Source organism: Amphiura filiformis, chromosome 15, assembly GCF_039555335.1.
Source record: "Amphiura filiformis chromosome 15, Afil_fr2py, whole genome shotgun sequence".
NCBI lineage: Eukaryota > Metazoa > Echinodermata > Ophiuroidea > Amphilepidida > Amphiuridae > Amphiura > Amphiura filiformis.
In genome coordinates, this window is record NC_092642.1 from 51,158,513 (window position 1) to 51,175,222 (window position 16,710).

Here is a 16,710-nt window from a genome sequence, read left to right on the forward strand (position 1 = left end):
TGATGTCAATGGATGGTTGTAATGGAATGAAATAAGAAAATGGTCAATGGCACTTAGGGTACCCTAACGTTTTGATATGACACTTGAACTACGTGTTGAACAGATATTATAGTCGTTAGCGTGCGCTTTGAAAATTGGCCGTGCGCTTTGAACTCAAAATTTGACCAAGACTCTCAATTTTATATTGCGTTGGTCTTGTAGGGCCTATGGACTACAGCGCGCAGTAGGCTATAGCGGCACTCACTCAAGTGGAGAGAGTATAACCATTGACCGCAATGTCGTATACAAGCTTGCTCACAGAGCGAGAAATCAATTACCCCGTCTATGTCAGTAGCCTTAGTCAGGTCACTTCGCTAATAATATGCATCTCATAAGGTCCGAATAAAATGGTCATGGGTGGCTGTGGATTTAACCTACCATGGCGATTTCTACTATGAATATATCGGGGCGATGTCACTGTGCCCCGGAAATCACCGTGGCCAAGTAAAATAAATACTGATATTTTCGTCCCATCCCTCATCGATTTTTGGAGATTTGCAAATATTTTTGTTATTTTCTTATTTGCTTTCTTAGTTTTGGCCAAATTATAGGCTTTGGAGCTAAAAAAAAAATCATTTATTTTTTTCGACAAGAGTTCAGAGTTTGAGGCTCAAACAATTGGAACATGGGGGTGCTTGGCTTGCTGAGCATATCCATTTGCAGCTCCGACACTGCCACCACTTCATTTGAATGAAATGCATCAAGTAGACATGGTAGAGGGGGTATTTTTCGTTTTCTTGTGAGTCAGGCGGCATAGGAAGCGATATCGCCAATTTTGAGGTCGCCATTGGATTAACACATAATCATGAAATCTTCACAAACAATTCTAAATTTGTTATGTGGTGTCAAAGCAAAATTATCTTACTCTTAAACCGTCGGGGTTCTGCAAAGTACCCCACTGCAAGTATGTTAATTTTCCATTTGTAATTGCTAACAGTGTATTTTGAATGGGGCTGTCAGCCCTGAATCTTCGCCAGCCTCGTACGTCACGGTCGCGCTTCCTATGCCGCCTGTTGTGAGTCGCAGGAATGAGAATTATGGTAAGCCATTCGATGTCCACCAAAATTATTCAAGCTGCAAAAACTAAAACTTATATAGTTTAAAACTTAATCAGACTAGATTATAAACATTGTGTTTCCCCGAGACAAAGAAATTTCATCGAACAAAAACATCTTGTTCAACTAACTTTATCACATCGAAAAAAAATCAAAAACCATACTGGACGGTTAAGGGATCCAAAATGAGCGTTTATTGCGTTTCGACAGTATTTTTTGTGGGACATGAGAGCACCTCAGACCTATCGAATTGCATTCTGAATACGAAGCATGTCTTTCTGATATCAAATAATTTTCATTTTTTAAAATCACAATATAATACAAATTTTATGACAAATTATAAAAATTTGATATTTTTGATATAGGCCTATATAAATCTAATGATATAGTATTCTTAAAGTGTATGTAGCAGGGAGGAAAAGCCGACGGTCAATTGAAAATTTTGACCTTTCATATTGAAGATATATGGATTTTTTTCCCAAAAAGACCTAATTTTTTTTTGGTGTTTTGGGGAAAAAATCCATATTTTCAATTCGAAAGGTCAAAATTTTCAATTGATCGTCGGCTTTTCATCCCACCTACATACACTTTAAGTATAAATCATCAGATTTATAAAGTTTACTTCAAGTACTGTTAAATATCAAAAATATCAATTTTAATGATTTGCCATAAAATGTGTATTAAATTGCGAATTTCAAAAATCAAAATTATTTGATATCAGAATGACATTCTTCGTATTCAGAATGCAATTCGATATGTCTGATGTGCTCTAATGTCCCATAATTAATACTGTCCAAACGTTCATACCCCAGCCCTTAAGTTCACCCGGCAAAAAAAACCTTAATTTTGAAAGATAAGTTTGTTTTATCATTGATTTTGGCCCAGGAGTGACGGGATGTGCGGACACCATGTACCAGTTCAAAATGAACTTGGGGTCTTTCGGTGAGAGATTTGACACCAGCTTCATTTTGTCACGTGGCGGCACAAAAATTGGGGTCTTATGAGACTGGAGAAAATATTACCAAAAAAGGGGTCTTTGATAAGTTGATAAAAGTTTTGGTGACAAAACTTTGAAGTTGACAAATTTTTTTAATTTACAAACAGTGAATAATTAAATTGTTTTTAATTTTGGAGAAAAAGCGGGGTCATTCTGTGACAGATTATCAGGAAATTGTGCAAAATTCTTGAAAAAGGCCTTTTGGTGACATAAAGATGCGAGGGCCAGGGTCCGACCGTCCGAGGTCGAGAGGGAGTTGTGCTGGGCGACGAAAAATAGAAAACCATGGACTACGTGCGGAGGTACTCTTATCTTCGGGTGGGTAGGTTAGGATTTATTTTTAACTATTCATTATTTACGATAAGTATACTTACTGACTTGATGAAAGTACTATAAATGTCAGCGTTGACACATCTTTTGCATTCTTCTACAGACCCAATTGCCTAAGTTGTGCGAAATCATTTTTGACTTCTATTGCACGTTTGCACCAAGCCACCTGTCAACTATTTGTTCTTTTACTCTAGCAAATTCTACTTGAGTTTGATCTGCTTGCTTTCTAGAATCTCTGAACTTTTGTCTGTATGCTTCAGGCACCACTTCACAGGCCTTAAGGACTGCCTGTTTGACTTCTTCATAATCGTTTATATTTCTCTATATTGGTAGAGCTGAGTAAATCTCCTGGCCTTCCCTAACTATACTTTACAACAGTATGGTCCAATGCTCTTTAGGCAATTTCAAATTTGTAACTATCTTTTCAAAGTGTTGAAAATACTTGTTAACTTCTTGTTCTTGGAATTTAGGCACAAGCTTAACAAACTTTGTAACATCAAACCCTGTCTTTGAGGAGAAACTTGATGAGTATTTTTGTCCCCTAGCCATATTATAGTTTTCAAGTTCCAATTTTGCTACTTTTTACTTTTCTTCCGTTTCTAATTTATGCTGTTCAAGCGCCATCTTTTCTTGACGTGCTTTGTCTTTCATTGCTAATTTTTATCTAATTTGATCATTTCCAGTTTGGTCCACTTCTATTTTCCTCAGTTCTAACTGAATTTCCAACTGTTTCAATTTAACTGAATCCCCACCGATTTCAGTTTCTACCTCAAGTTTCTCTTCCAACACAAATTCATCAAAAATGTCGTACCCGAACAAAACATCAATGAAGGCATTTTTGATTATTTGCTTTCTTGTAGCTTGTTTTACTTTCAAGTTACACCGTTTGGCAAATGCTAACAAATCAGGCTTCTTCAATTCATCAAACTTCTCCCAAGTTATAGTTTTAAGACACTCTTCTGCATTGAATGCCATACTGTACTTTCACCTTGAGACTCAGTAAATTAATGTCAACTTTTCTTTTTACAGTATAATTTCCCGGACGAGCCCCTAATTTTGTTACGTGCCGTAAGCCAAAATCACCTTTTCACGAATGCACAATGATACACTGTTTGATTAAGTCAACAAAATGTAAGTCTTTAATGAAAAGTAAAGTACAACTGACATGATTGATACACGAACAATAGATGCACATTTAACATAATCACATAATCACAATTTTAACCATGTTATCTAATCAGTACTTAACCAGCAGTCTTCTTCTTGTTGAATGTTCTGTTACAATGTTCTAGCTGGCTGATGTATATATCCTTGTTCGCTTAACCTGCATGCGAAGTCCACTGTACATTTTTATATCATTTGCATAAAATCCTCGCACAGTTGACAATCTCCGAAATGTCGCTATTTTTACCTTTCACGCAAAAATTATTTCTACAGGACAACAGGCCTGCCTCCTTATCCGCTCTGCTTCCACTTATATTGACAGATGTGTTGTTTCATAAACCAGACTTCAGCAAGTCGACAGAAGAATATAATATACATTGGAAGAAGTACGCACTTTGACGTCGGTATTATAGATCTTCTCCGACATTACTGGATACTAGTATATAATATGTAAGCAAGCCCACAACAACACTATAATTCTACGAAGTCATATTCATAGAATATTATATGATGTCATATCCACTTTACAATCTCAGGGATTTTCCTAATTGAGCAATACTATGAACATTCTAGAGAACAGCGGATTCCCAACAATCCAAAATTAGATATGATTCAATTTGTTTTTGATCAACTTGATACATAAGAGGGGATTCCCATAAATGTCATCACTCATGAAATAACTCAAAATTATAAACAAAGATAAATAATCATATTAAATTACTAAGGGCACATCATCATTTTCAATGATGTGCCGGGTTATAATATGTGTTTTATCAGTTTAATAGCAAGTGGCAAGTTATTTCTTCTTCAACTCGAAGTCAAAGGTCAATCCAGTGTCCTTGAAGGTTTCAGCCAATTTGTCATCAAAGAATTTATTCTGTTCCTCTGATAGTCTTTCTTTCCATCCTCCTACGTGTCCTGAAAAAAAAATCAAATTGAATCGTGAATATTTCAATGATTTTTTTCCTCTAGCCGTGCGGTGACAGCGGAACAATTTGAGACTACTTTGATCAAAATCGGAGCATTTTTGATTTTGCTTTACCCCTGTGGACAATGATGAAGACCAAAATTTGACATTTGACATTTTGCCTATAACTCAAGAACTGTACATTGGAGATAAGTCAAACTATACGTTTTCCTGAATCCAAATAATGAGATCAATACAATTAGACGGTTTCGAGCCCTACATTAGCGGCCATTTTGGATATATGCAAATTACCATTGTCCCTTTTGTTGTTCAGGAGGGTGTTTAGAGTCACTAGCAACTAGCAGGTAAACTCACTGGTGTTCCAATTATTTTTGTCTAGGTGCAACCATTATTTTACTCCAAGACATCACGTAATAGTGTAGGGTGTGTTCAATTCATTTCTCACTACGAATGGGGTTTTCCTAAGAATGGCGTAGCGTGGGTCATCATATGGGGGGGGGGGGGCCCCGACCATAATTGGGGGTGGGGGGGCCCAAGCCGTTTTTTGCCAATTTTCCCACGGGATTTTCTAAATTTTGCAATCGATGGGGCATGCCCCCCCGTGCCCTTATGACGCTACGCCACTCATATCGCTCAATTTAACTTCAAGAAATAATGGCGTGACGTCATGCATGTTTGTTAATAAAAATTATTATTATTTACCTTTATTCAGGAATGGTAGCATTCCGAAAGCCTTAGTACGCATGTTGCCACCCGGTTCTTCTTCTAGTTTGTCGTATGTCTCACGCATGGCGTCAATTGTTGTAAGTGATGTGATTTTGTCGATCATTTCATCTCCTAGATCCTTTCCTAGAAAATCAGCTACTAGCTTTACGAGAGCTCGGTGGTCCTGTTAATAATAGTAATTCGTAAAATTATGAAAATATCTAACATACTGCAGTTACTGTCCGTTTTCCTATACACAATACACAGTGCTCTCACCATTGACGCGTGACCTCTACAAATGATGTATGTTGGAAGAATGGACACTTAACTAGTTAACATCACTGTGTGAAAAATAACCAGCCAATATTTAAAGTATTCTCTAAACTTCTAGCAAATATATTTCTCTAACATGACCTAAAATTACAGCTAGGTTTAATGTTCAGAAGGGGTCGCACTTTCGTAGAATATGAGTGAGAGCAAAGCATAGCTAGCTCATAGCTAGCCAACTCCCCGTGTTAATTGAATGGAGATTTGACCGAAAATATTGAGCTATATTGGTAACGGACCGTTCCGTTCTGAAGGATGCCACAAAAAAACGGTACAAGCTACATTTAAAGTATTCTATGAAATTCTAGACAATATAGTTTTGTAATATGTCCTAACATTTTAGCTAATTTAGGTGTTTGGAGAGGGTCGCACTTTTGTTTTTTAGGAAGGATATGTAAACGACAAATAACACCAAAAATATGAAAAAATTATTTCCAAACCGTGTTAAGTCAACAATCATTATGTTGCTCATTTTCAAGAATGCTGGTTAACAAAAAGCAAGCCATTGTCTCATTTCGTGAACAAAGGTCCACATACCATTGTTTCCTTCCGTTTCCTTTATAATCGGTTACCCAACTGAAGCTATAATACCAGCTTTATTGCGATATCGCACATGTAAAACAGACACATGTGCACAACCAGAGAAGATCCGATTTAATCAGTTGAGCTGTTTCAATGAGTGTTATCTTGGTTTAATAGCTTTTAATGGGGTTTAAGTCCTGCAAAGGTCGAGATGAATTCTACTGTAGACATGACTGCATCATGAACATATAGGGCTAGCTACTATCTGCTGCCCAAAGATTTCGTCAGCAAGCAAGACAACTTTAATACGAAGACATACTGTGTACCCTCAAGCGCACCAACTTTTAGCTAACTTTTGTAGCCTGAGTCTAGTTGTCTGTGACGTTACCATGCACTGTGCATGCATCAGGTCAACAAAAACAACTTCCCGCAATATCACGCGATACCGTCTGGACCTCGCTATTGTTATTTTATAATACGTGATATCGATCGATGTGATATTGATGTTCACCCCATCAACGGCAGTAAAGTGCCAAGTATAGGGATAGGCCCGACTACATGTATATATCCAAAGATTTCGTCAACGACACGCCAAGTGCACCCACATTAAGTAGCCCTGAGTTAATTGTTAATTCTGTGACGTACGCTTTAGGTCAACAAACCAAATTCAAGCAACAGTTATGGTTATTCTCAAATAAATGAAGTACAAATTTTGCAATATGACTGTTTGGAAACTAGCAAATTCAACCCATATCGTGGAACATTTTTCAAACAAATTCAGACTACAGGGCGGCTGAGGGCGATCATGCATATAACGCTAAAGATGAGGTTCAGATGATTGACCGGCAGTCTGGATTTGTTGGAAAAACGTCCCACGATGGGTTGAATCTGCTAATCTACTATAGAGCTCTGCTCTGCAATTATGTCCTCTTTTATACCGATACGCTTACATGACTACTGATGCCCAACATTGACTTTCATTCATGGTAACTCTCTGCAAAATGTTGACGAAAGATGAGCTTTGGGTGAATTCAGATCATTCTCACTGTGTTATTTTACAACTCACTTTTTTCACTTCTTCAAACTTCACGAATAGGAAGTTGTCCTTGCCCTGACACTTTGTCCAATACTCGTGAACGTGTCTGAACCAATCTCCACCAACCACTATCAGAACAAGTAAATTAGTCAATTACGCGGTACCCGCCAGAAGTAGTGGCGGCGCCACGGGGTTAGCATGAGGGAAATGCCCTCCCCCAGTCAGAACTCTTGCCACCCCCTCCCACGGCTGTTTGATGTATATAGAATTGGCTTCATTATTAACTAAATGCAAACTATAGATGGCGCTATTTTTCCTAAATCATATTTCTTTATTTGCATGGGTTAGGTGATAAATACCGCCATTAAAACAGCTGGAATAGGTAAACCAAGCAACAAGGAAATTTTATAAACATATTTTATCAAACAATAAAAGGAATGATTTGTATTAAAAGCTTGAAAGGGTAATTTCCAGTAACTAAATAGCGCCACCAATTTTGTCATTAATAGATACATTTTTTATCCGAAAAAGCTTTAAAAATATGATAAAAGTGAATAATTTTGTAAAATATGGTAAATTGAAGTTGAGAACGACTCAAAAGCATCTGTATACATTAGCACAATATCACTTTTAGGTGTTTAAGCCTAAAATTTGGTTATACACAATGTTTTGTTTGAAAAACTAATAAATGGTCCCATCAAACAACCTCCAGTTTCCCTCCAATATCATGACTATGGCTAAAAACACAAAATTACCCAGTTGAGTAACAAATCACTCAATTTCGGAATCTGGATGCTGATTGTACAATCTTATGAATATCAATTGATTAGCATCATCATCATCATCATCATCATCATCATCATCATCATCATCATCATCATCATCATCATCATCATCATCATCATCATCATCATCATCATCATCATCATCATCATCATCATTTCTCACTAACATGTTTAATATAATATATCAAAGAACCTACTTCCTTCGTCCGTGAAGAAGTCAACGAAATTGTTCCAGTCTCTCTTATCATCTGGCATAAGAGCATACATGAAGCTGTGCATACTACACAAGACATCCTTGGGATTTCGCATGACGTAAATGAGCTATAATGATGATAAAGATAGGACAAAACAAAACGTTGAAGCTTTAAACTAATATCCATAAAATTAAAAGTACAAAACAAATGTTTGTCTGGTGGCTTAACGATTTTGGTGTTTTTTACTACAACTAAATTGACTACAAAGGTCCATGAAAATTGATAAGGGCTCGTGGGCTTCAAACTCAAAGGCCCGAACGACCCTTGAAATATTTGACTTATTCCAAGCACTGTCCATGGATTAAGCAGTATGCAAACTCCGAGTATTAGACGTACAATATTGTATGTAACATATCTACGTTATTTAATCTATTCCCATTCTATTTCCAGTAATGTTTAAGTTCTAACGAATGTTTGATGACGTAAATCGATAATATATTACGTATAATATCTGGTAGAAATATATTATCGATTTTACGTCATCAAACATTCGTTAGAATTTATACATTACTGGAAATAGAATGGCAATAGATTAAATAACATAGATATGTTACGTACAATATTGTACGTCTAATAAAAAGTCTGCAAACTGCTTTAGGGTATAGTTGTTAACTATAAATTTATGCGGTTTAGTTGAAAGACCTTATATACAATCGTAGTATCCGCACCTTTGCTTTCTTTTCCCATATCTGAGGTGGCAAGAATCTGTGCATAAGATGTGATACCATCACTCGAGGAGACTCCCACTCTTCCATGTGCTTGTAACCAGGTTTTGTCTTAGGTACCTCTGAAGGACCTGCGCACATAGTAAACTCTAGACCTTGTTCCATCATGACCCGGTTGATCTTATCCATCTCGCCATTTGTCAACACTAAATACACTATTTCCATCAACCATTGAGTCCCTGAATAAGTACAAGAGCAACGTGTTACAAGTGAGTCTTAATGACTCAATCCCAAAATCACATTTTACCCGAATTCACACGAATGCACAACAAAAATACACTGTTTGATTTAGTTAATAAAATCTAAGTCTTTAAGGGATCTGGAATGAGCGTTTTGAGCGTTTCGACAGTATTTTTTGTGGGACATGAGAGCACATCGGACATATCGAATTGCATTCTGAATACGAAGAATGTCTTTCTGATATCAAATCATTTTCATTTTTTGAAATTCACGATATAATACAAATTTTATGACAAATTATTAAAATTTGATATTTTGCACATTTTTGATATATAACAGTCCTCGAAGTAAGTTTTATAAATCTAATCATTAAATGATATATTCTTAAAGTGCATGTAGCTGGGTGGAAAAGCCGACGATCAATCGAAAATTTTGACCTTTCATATTGAAGATATGGATTTTTTCCCCAAAAAAGACATAATTTTTTTTGGTGTTTTGGGAAAAAAATACATATCTTCAATACGAAAGGTCAAAATTTCCAATTGATCGTCGGCTTTTCATCCCACCTACATACACTTTGAGTATAAATCATCAGATTTATAAAGTTTACTTCGAGTACTGTTAAATATCAAAAATATCAATTTTTAATCATTTGCCATAAAATGTGTATTACATTACGAATTTCAAAAAATCAAAATTATTTGATATCAGAAGGATATTCTTCGTATTCAGAATGCAATTCGATATGTCTGATGTGCTCTAATGTCCCACAATAAATACTATCCAAACCTTCATACCCCATCCCTTAATTGAGAGTAAAATATGATTGGTACATGGCAACAATTGCACATCTATATTATAATACGCTATTCTCTGTCTGTGCTCTGTTTGTCTGTCTGTGACTGCTAATGTGAGGCCTATATTATAATACGCTATTCTCTGTCTGTGCTCTGTTTGTCTGTCTGTGACTGCTAATGTGAGGCCGCCGTAGGTCATGCGGGGCTCAAACTTGGTGGGTGGGTGCAGCTTGATATGAGAAAGAACAAGTTTATATTTTTTAAGGTCAAAGGTCAAGGACAGGGTCAAGTTCAATTGAAGTCTAATTTTAAATTGCCCTATGGAGCTCAAACTTGGTGGGTGGGTGGACCTTGGACTAACAAACAAAAGTTTCCACGGTGACCTTTTGTCAGACCTACGGTTAAGAGGTCATAGGTCAAGAAAGGTAACAAATTCAAATTGCCCCTACGGAGCTCAAACTTGGTGGGTGGGTGGACCTTTGACTAACAAACAAAAGTTTCCACGGTGACCTTTTCATCATACCTACGGTTAAGAGGTCATAGGTCAAGAAAGGTAAACATTTAAAATTGCCCCTATGGAGCTGAAACATCGTGGGTGGGTGGACCTTGGACTAACAAACAAAAGTTTCCACGGTGACCTTTTCATCATACCTATGGTTAAGAGGTCATAGGTCAAGAAAGGTAACAATTTCAAATTGCTCCTATGGAGCTCAAACTTGGTGGGTGGGTGGACCTGGGACTAACAAGCAAAAGTTTCCACGGTGACCTTTTCGTCATACCTACGGTTAAGAGGTCATAGGTCAAGAAAGGTAACAATTTCAAATTGCTCCCATTGAGCTCAAACTTGGTGGGTGGTTGGACCTTGGACTAACAAACAAAAGTTTCCACGGTGATGTTTTCGTCAGACATACGGTTAAGAGGTCATAGGTCAAGAAATGTCAAAATTTTCAATTGTCCCTATGGATCTCAAACTTGGTAGGTGGGTGAATAAACTTGGTGGGTGGGTGGACCTTTGACTAACAAACAAAAGTTTCCACGGTGACCTTTTCATCATACCTACGGTTAAGAGGTCATAGGTCAAGAAAGGTAAACATTTAAAATTGCCCCTATGGAGCTGAAACATCGTGGGTGGGTGGACCTTGGACTAACAAACAAAAGTTTCCACGGTGACCTTTTCATCATACCTATGGTTAAGAGGTCATAGGTCAAGAAAGGTAACAATTTCAAATTGCTCCTATGGAGCTCAAACTTGGTGGGTGGGTGGACCTGTGACTAACAAGCAAAAGTTTCCACGGTGACCTTTTCGTCATACCTACGGTTAAGAGGTCATAGGTCAAGAAAGGTAACAATTTCAAATTGCTCCCATTGAGCTCAAACTTGGTGGGTGGTTGGACCTTGGACTAACAAACAAAAGTTTCCACGGTGATGTTTTCGTCAGACATACGGTTAAGAGGTCATAGGTCAAGAAATGTCAAAATTTTCAATTGTCCCTATGGATCTCAAACTTGGTAGGTGGGTGAACCTTGGACTAACAAACAAAAGTTTCCACGGTGGCCTTTTCGTCAGACCTACGGTTAAGAGGTCATAGGTCAAGAAAGGTCAAAATTTCAAATTGCCCGGGCTCGAACTTGGTGGGTATGTGGAAATTGGACTAACAATTACAAAAGTTCCATTGTGACCTTTTTTTCAGACCTACGGTTGAGAGGTCATAGGTCAAAAAACAAAGATTTCATTGAAGCTACCTACGGTTGAGAGGTCATAGGTCAAAAAACAAAGATTTTATTGGAGCTCAAACTTGGTCGGTGGGTGTAACTTTGGCCAAGGAAGCCCAGGTTTGAGATCTGCAAAAGCCAATAATTATGACAGCCGAGAACCGCGAAATACGGGTAACCGCCTAGTACAATATAATCACACAATCATAGTTTTAACTAATCAGTACTAAAAAAACTAGTACTTAACCAGCAGTCTTCTTCTTGGTGATTATAGAGTTCTATTGCAATGTTCTGGACGGCTGATGTATAATATCCTTAATCACTTGTCCTGCAAAAATCACTGTTCAGCGAAGTCCACTGTACACTTGCATTTATAATCCTTTGCGTATAAAATCCTCGCACAAAATGGTGCTGCTTTCTCTTAATACTTTACTCCTTGCGCAGTTCTCCAAACACTTAACTCCTTGTGCCATTCTCTAACATATAACACCTTTTCAACAACTATCTTCTTATACTTTTGTACAGGAGCCAACCGTTGTTAATTCGTGATGAACACACACTTTTGCAGTAAGCGTATTGCGTATACGCGAACGCCAGTGAACATCCGCGTTACGCGTGAGCACGTAGAATTCGTCATGTTTGGAATCTGTGTGGGTATCACGCTTACATTTTTTTGGAAGTATATCGGATAAAGATTGCCGGTTTATTCAGTTTTATTGCTGATATCAACAGAAATCACCGATCCTTTTGTAAGGCTGACTGTCAATGATTAACTGACATTCCTCATGAAATAATCAGGGGAATAATCATATGAATTATACGATCTTTAGCTTGTTTTCGTTGTTGAAACTCGCGTCCGCGTCGTCTGCGTGGTTTACTTCGCGAGGGCAGCTTTAGCTGCCCGAGCGAAGTAAACTTTCACGCAGACGCGCTTTCAGACGCGAGTTGATAATTGGTGATGAACAACGGTGAAACATTATTGAATCCCTAAGTGCAGTTCTCCAAACACTTGCGCAGATGACAATCTCCAATAAAAATGGCGTTTCTTTCACCAATCACTCTCTTTCTCCAGGAAACAGGCTTCTTTCTGCACTGCTCCACTTTATTGACAGACTTGTTGCTTTATAAACCAGACTCATACACTCAAAATCTCCTTCGTTACTGTATTAAAATATTGGCTATCTAAACTGTTTCAAATGTATACCTCTTTTGAAGCACAACGATTACCAACACGTAGAAAGTTTACAAACAGGACACAGTCATAACATTGTCTTTTCCCTTAATATGTTTGATGTCCAGATTGTACTCTTGAAAGGTCAAACTCCGCCTCACCAGTCTTTGGTTCTTCATCCTATTGATGAAGGTGAGGGGATTGCAATCTGTGAATACAAGCACAGGGTATACTGTGGTACCCAAAATACACATCGAAATGTAGCTATGCCAATAGCAATGTCAGACCAGGAATAATAGACAAAGGGATAGGCATCCTAGTCTGCTGCCCTCTTTCGAAATATGTATCCTAGGTCTCACAATAGGCGGATTAGCGGCCATTTTGTCTTCGACATCACGTGTCCTTATATTTTAGTACACAAATATATAAGTTAACAGGTTTACTATTTTAAAATTATATTTTGAGTATACAATATATTCTGTGAGTAAATAGATCAAATGACGATGATTGTTTACGGTATTATATGCTTGATAGAATTAAACTGTTTGACCAGCTAGTATTCTCCTCCGCCGTCAGTGTGATTCCAGTCACTCCACGTACCGTGTTGCGAAGGTGGAGGAGTCTAAAGCTGTATTGACGAACACGCATGCGTTAAAAATATGTAGCCTAGGTCGAACAATAGCGTGACGTAGTTTCCGGCATTGTTCCTATGCACTTTCACCCTCCTGGTCAGACACTCATTTTTATCTTCTTTTTTTAAATCTATTGATCACAGGGAATCCTTCATGGAGCTGTTTTCATCATATCAATATCACACTCGCGTGACAATTCAATAGGTGACCCCGGCCATCCGGGTACTTATTTTACATAATTTCTGGGCCGATTTCGGTAAAATAAAGGTTAAATACTTGGCGAAAATTGCATTTTATGTGAAGCTGAACACATGAACATGTAGAGGAGAGTCTTTATTTTTTTGTTGGCTGGAGGCCCCATGTCGAGAAGTTATAGAAATGGTAGTATTTTGGCCGATTTGTAAAGGGACAAACCACAGAAAACTACAAATTTGACTTCTGAATCGGATTTGTTGTCAACGGCTTGTGACGTCACTCCAGGGTCACCTATAGCAGCTGGAACGGTGATGTCGACTCTGGAGTCAAAAATTTGACTGCCAAGAGCAACCGTTGGCAGCGCATCGTATTGTAAAACGCGAGAATTGCTTCAACTTTGGCTTTGATAGGTTTCACCTGACCTTGACCTACAACATATCATTTTTTTTGACCGTGGCATGGCAAAACTCACTTTTTACCAGATTTATTGTCATTTGTACCACATACAGCTCCTTAAACAATTGATGGAGTTGTTCCATGTGTTGTTCCCAAGTTTGACTGTAAACAATCAAATCATCTTCATACGCTTCACATCCCTCTATGTCTGCCACAATTTGTTTTACCATTCTCTGGAAAGTGGCTGGCGCGTTTTTCAAACCAAATGGCTTGCAATGCAAATGTTGTACAAAAAGCAGAAATCTCTTTAGCACGGTCTGTGGGGGAGTGGAACCTGTCAGTACCCTTTCAAAAGATCAAATTTGCGTATAATATATCGTACTCATCTACACATGGCAGCTATTGCACTTCATGACTTACACACTTCTGTCTGGCACTGCGCAGCTCAGTCAATAATGACCGACCACCTACCTGATTTTGGATAAGTTACAATAAAAACGTCATCTTCCCTCACTTCGAAAGTTTTCATTGCTTCCAGTGTAGAAGGGGGCGTCGTCCACGCTACATTGATTCCATCAACCACCTGAAAATCGTTCATTTTACCCTTGTCTTGTCCTTCTAATGTACCAGCCATGTTGATTTACTAATTCGAATTCGTCTCTTATTTAAGAAGAATCGAATACGTAGCGGTTAAATTCGTCTTATAGATCTTGCAGGCATATGTGCTTGCAATGTGAATTCCAACTTCTCAATTTCACAAGCGGAGCGCTATAATCTACAATACAGACCAGATCAGCATAATGCTAACCACTGCAAAGACCTACACAAAGTAAACAGTGGACTTTGAAGCTTAAACATTTCATTGACCTGTTGAGATCTTATATTTTCTATTACTATTATCGATATATTAAGACTTGATATGATAATAATGGTTTACACAACACTTGGGCAAAAGCATCATATTGTTATAAATTCCCACAGGGTGCATCAGATTAAGCAAATAAGCCTAGGGTCCGGGCCTAGGGTAAGTGTAGGTAATTGGAGACCGGAAATAGGAGATCATAAAGGCTACATGCTCTTTTTGGTTGCAATTTGTGGCGGGAAATAATCCCGCCAAAACATTAAAGTAATCTTTTCCCACAACTAAATATCATATAGTCAGGAAATTAATGATGCATCTGGTAGCTTAGATCATAACTTTCATTATACTTAGTTGCAATTATCCCAGATAATTCTTGATTTGTTTTTACAGAGTCTTGAATTGTCAATGTTTTTGATCAAAAAACATCACTCGGTGTATTTTGAAACTCGAGGCATTAACTCTTCTCAAATTAACCCCAAATCATAATTTATTATATGCAAGTGTAGCAAACACCAATGAGAATAATTGGACGTTGTTTGCGGAGCCTAAATTTGGTTTGATTTTATTTCACAATAATTCTAAGGTGAGAATTTTGACCTGACATTTCCTTTTTGGATTTCCAATTTAAATTAATTGATATGTGATATTTTGAATAAATAAAGAGTACGCTTACCTTTCTGCAACACTTCCCGGTATCATTGAGCATCTGCTGATAGCCAACATTTTAGCTGAAAACAGTCCCTTCCTATCATTTTTGAACAAAATATGGTTCAAAAGTACGTACACTGCGCGTATATTCTGGCACAGCGAGGTAATGAAGAGAGCTATTTACGGTGGGGTGTCTATTGTAAGCTATTAGGGTAGGCCTATAGTATATCTTCCCGCAAGTGACAAGATGTGTCAAGCAGGTGCATACATAAGGGCGGTATATCCGAACGGTATTGTCTGGATCATTGAGTATCGATTGCGCACGTATACACGGATGTGTGTGGTCCTCCCCAGGTTTTGACATGAATTACAAATGACGTCGTGAATGACCCAGCGTTTTCATTTTATTATTACAAAATTAATCGTCGTTTATCACGAGTCCTAAGAGTCGTACCAGTTCAATTCATCAAAATTAATTTGTATTAAATGAAAAACAAACAGACAAGTAGAGTCATATGTCTTTCTATGACTGTATTCCTACCTAGAAACGTGTTGATATGTAAAATCGCCGAATGTTAAGCACAGTCACCGTGGCACAATAGGCATCTTTAGCATTCATAGTGCCTTGGCAGTGGTTCGAACCCTGGTGAAAATGTTAGTATTTTTTATTCTTTTTACTAATGCGCTGTGCCGTTAAACACGCCCCTGAATGAAATTGATGGGCAAGTACCCTTAAGTCCGACTGTGCGAACAAGACTTCAGTGAACACTACCATAGGGTCGAAGCGATTGCATCGAAAAACCTAATAAATTATTTATAACAGTTACGTAATCAATCGATAGTGCGGACACTTTTCATTTGCAAACCACCAAAATTCGTGATCTTTTAGCGTTGGAAAAGAAACCACGTGAATAGAGTGCCCTCTCAAGAATATTAATATTTACTCTCTGCCCAGGCTTGAAGCAGTAACCAATGGTAAGCAATGGTTACTAACGTGCACTACGACAACGAATAAAGCACTTGGTGTTGATGTTGTGAGTGTTCTTGCCGGATTTATTTGTATTTCATTCATGTTTGTAGTTTTCCTTTAATACAGGATAGTGTATGCAATATTGCAAGCAAGCTGTACAAAATGTTGAGAGTGGTAGCTATTACGATGTTCTCCATTCTTCTGTTTTCTGAAGCGATTCGTGCATCGGACCTCCGCGTTGTTGACCTTACTCACACGCATGGCCCGGACGCCGAGGCTT

At 37.9% G+C, this 16,710-nt stretch overlaps 1 long non-coding RNA gene across 1 annotated transcript; it reads right to left on the reverse strand.

Moving 5' to 3' along the window:
* Positions 1-4,346: 4,346 nt before the first annotated feature.
* On the reverse strand, positions 4,347-7,831 carry LOC140170655 (uncharacterized). Its single transcript, XR_011861557.1, has 4 exons — positions 7,810-7,831; positions 7,134-7,343; positions 5,216-5,402; positions 4,347-4,503 (listed from the first exon to the last, which is right to left on the reverse strand). It is a non-coding gene; the product is annotated as an uncharacterized lncRNA (long non-coding RNA).
* Between the last annotated feature and the right edge of the window lie 8,879 nt (positions 7,832-16,710).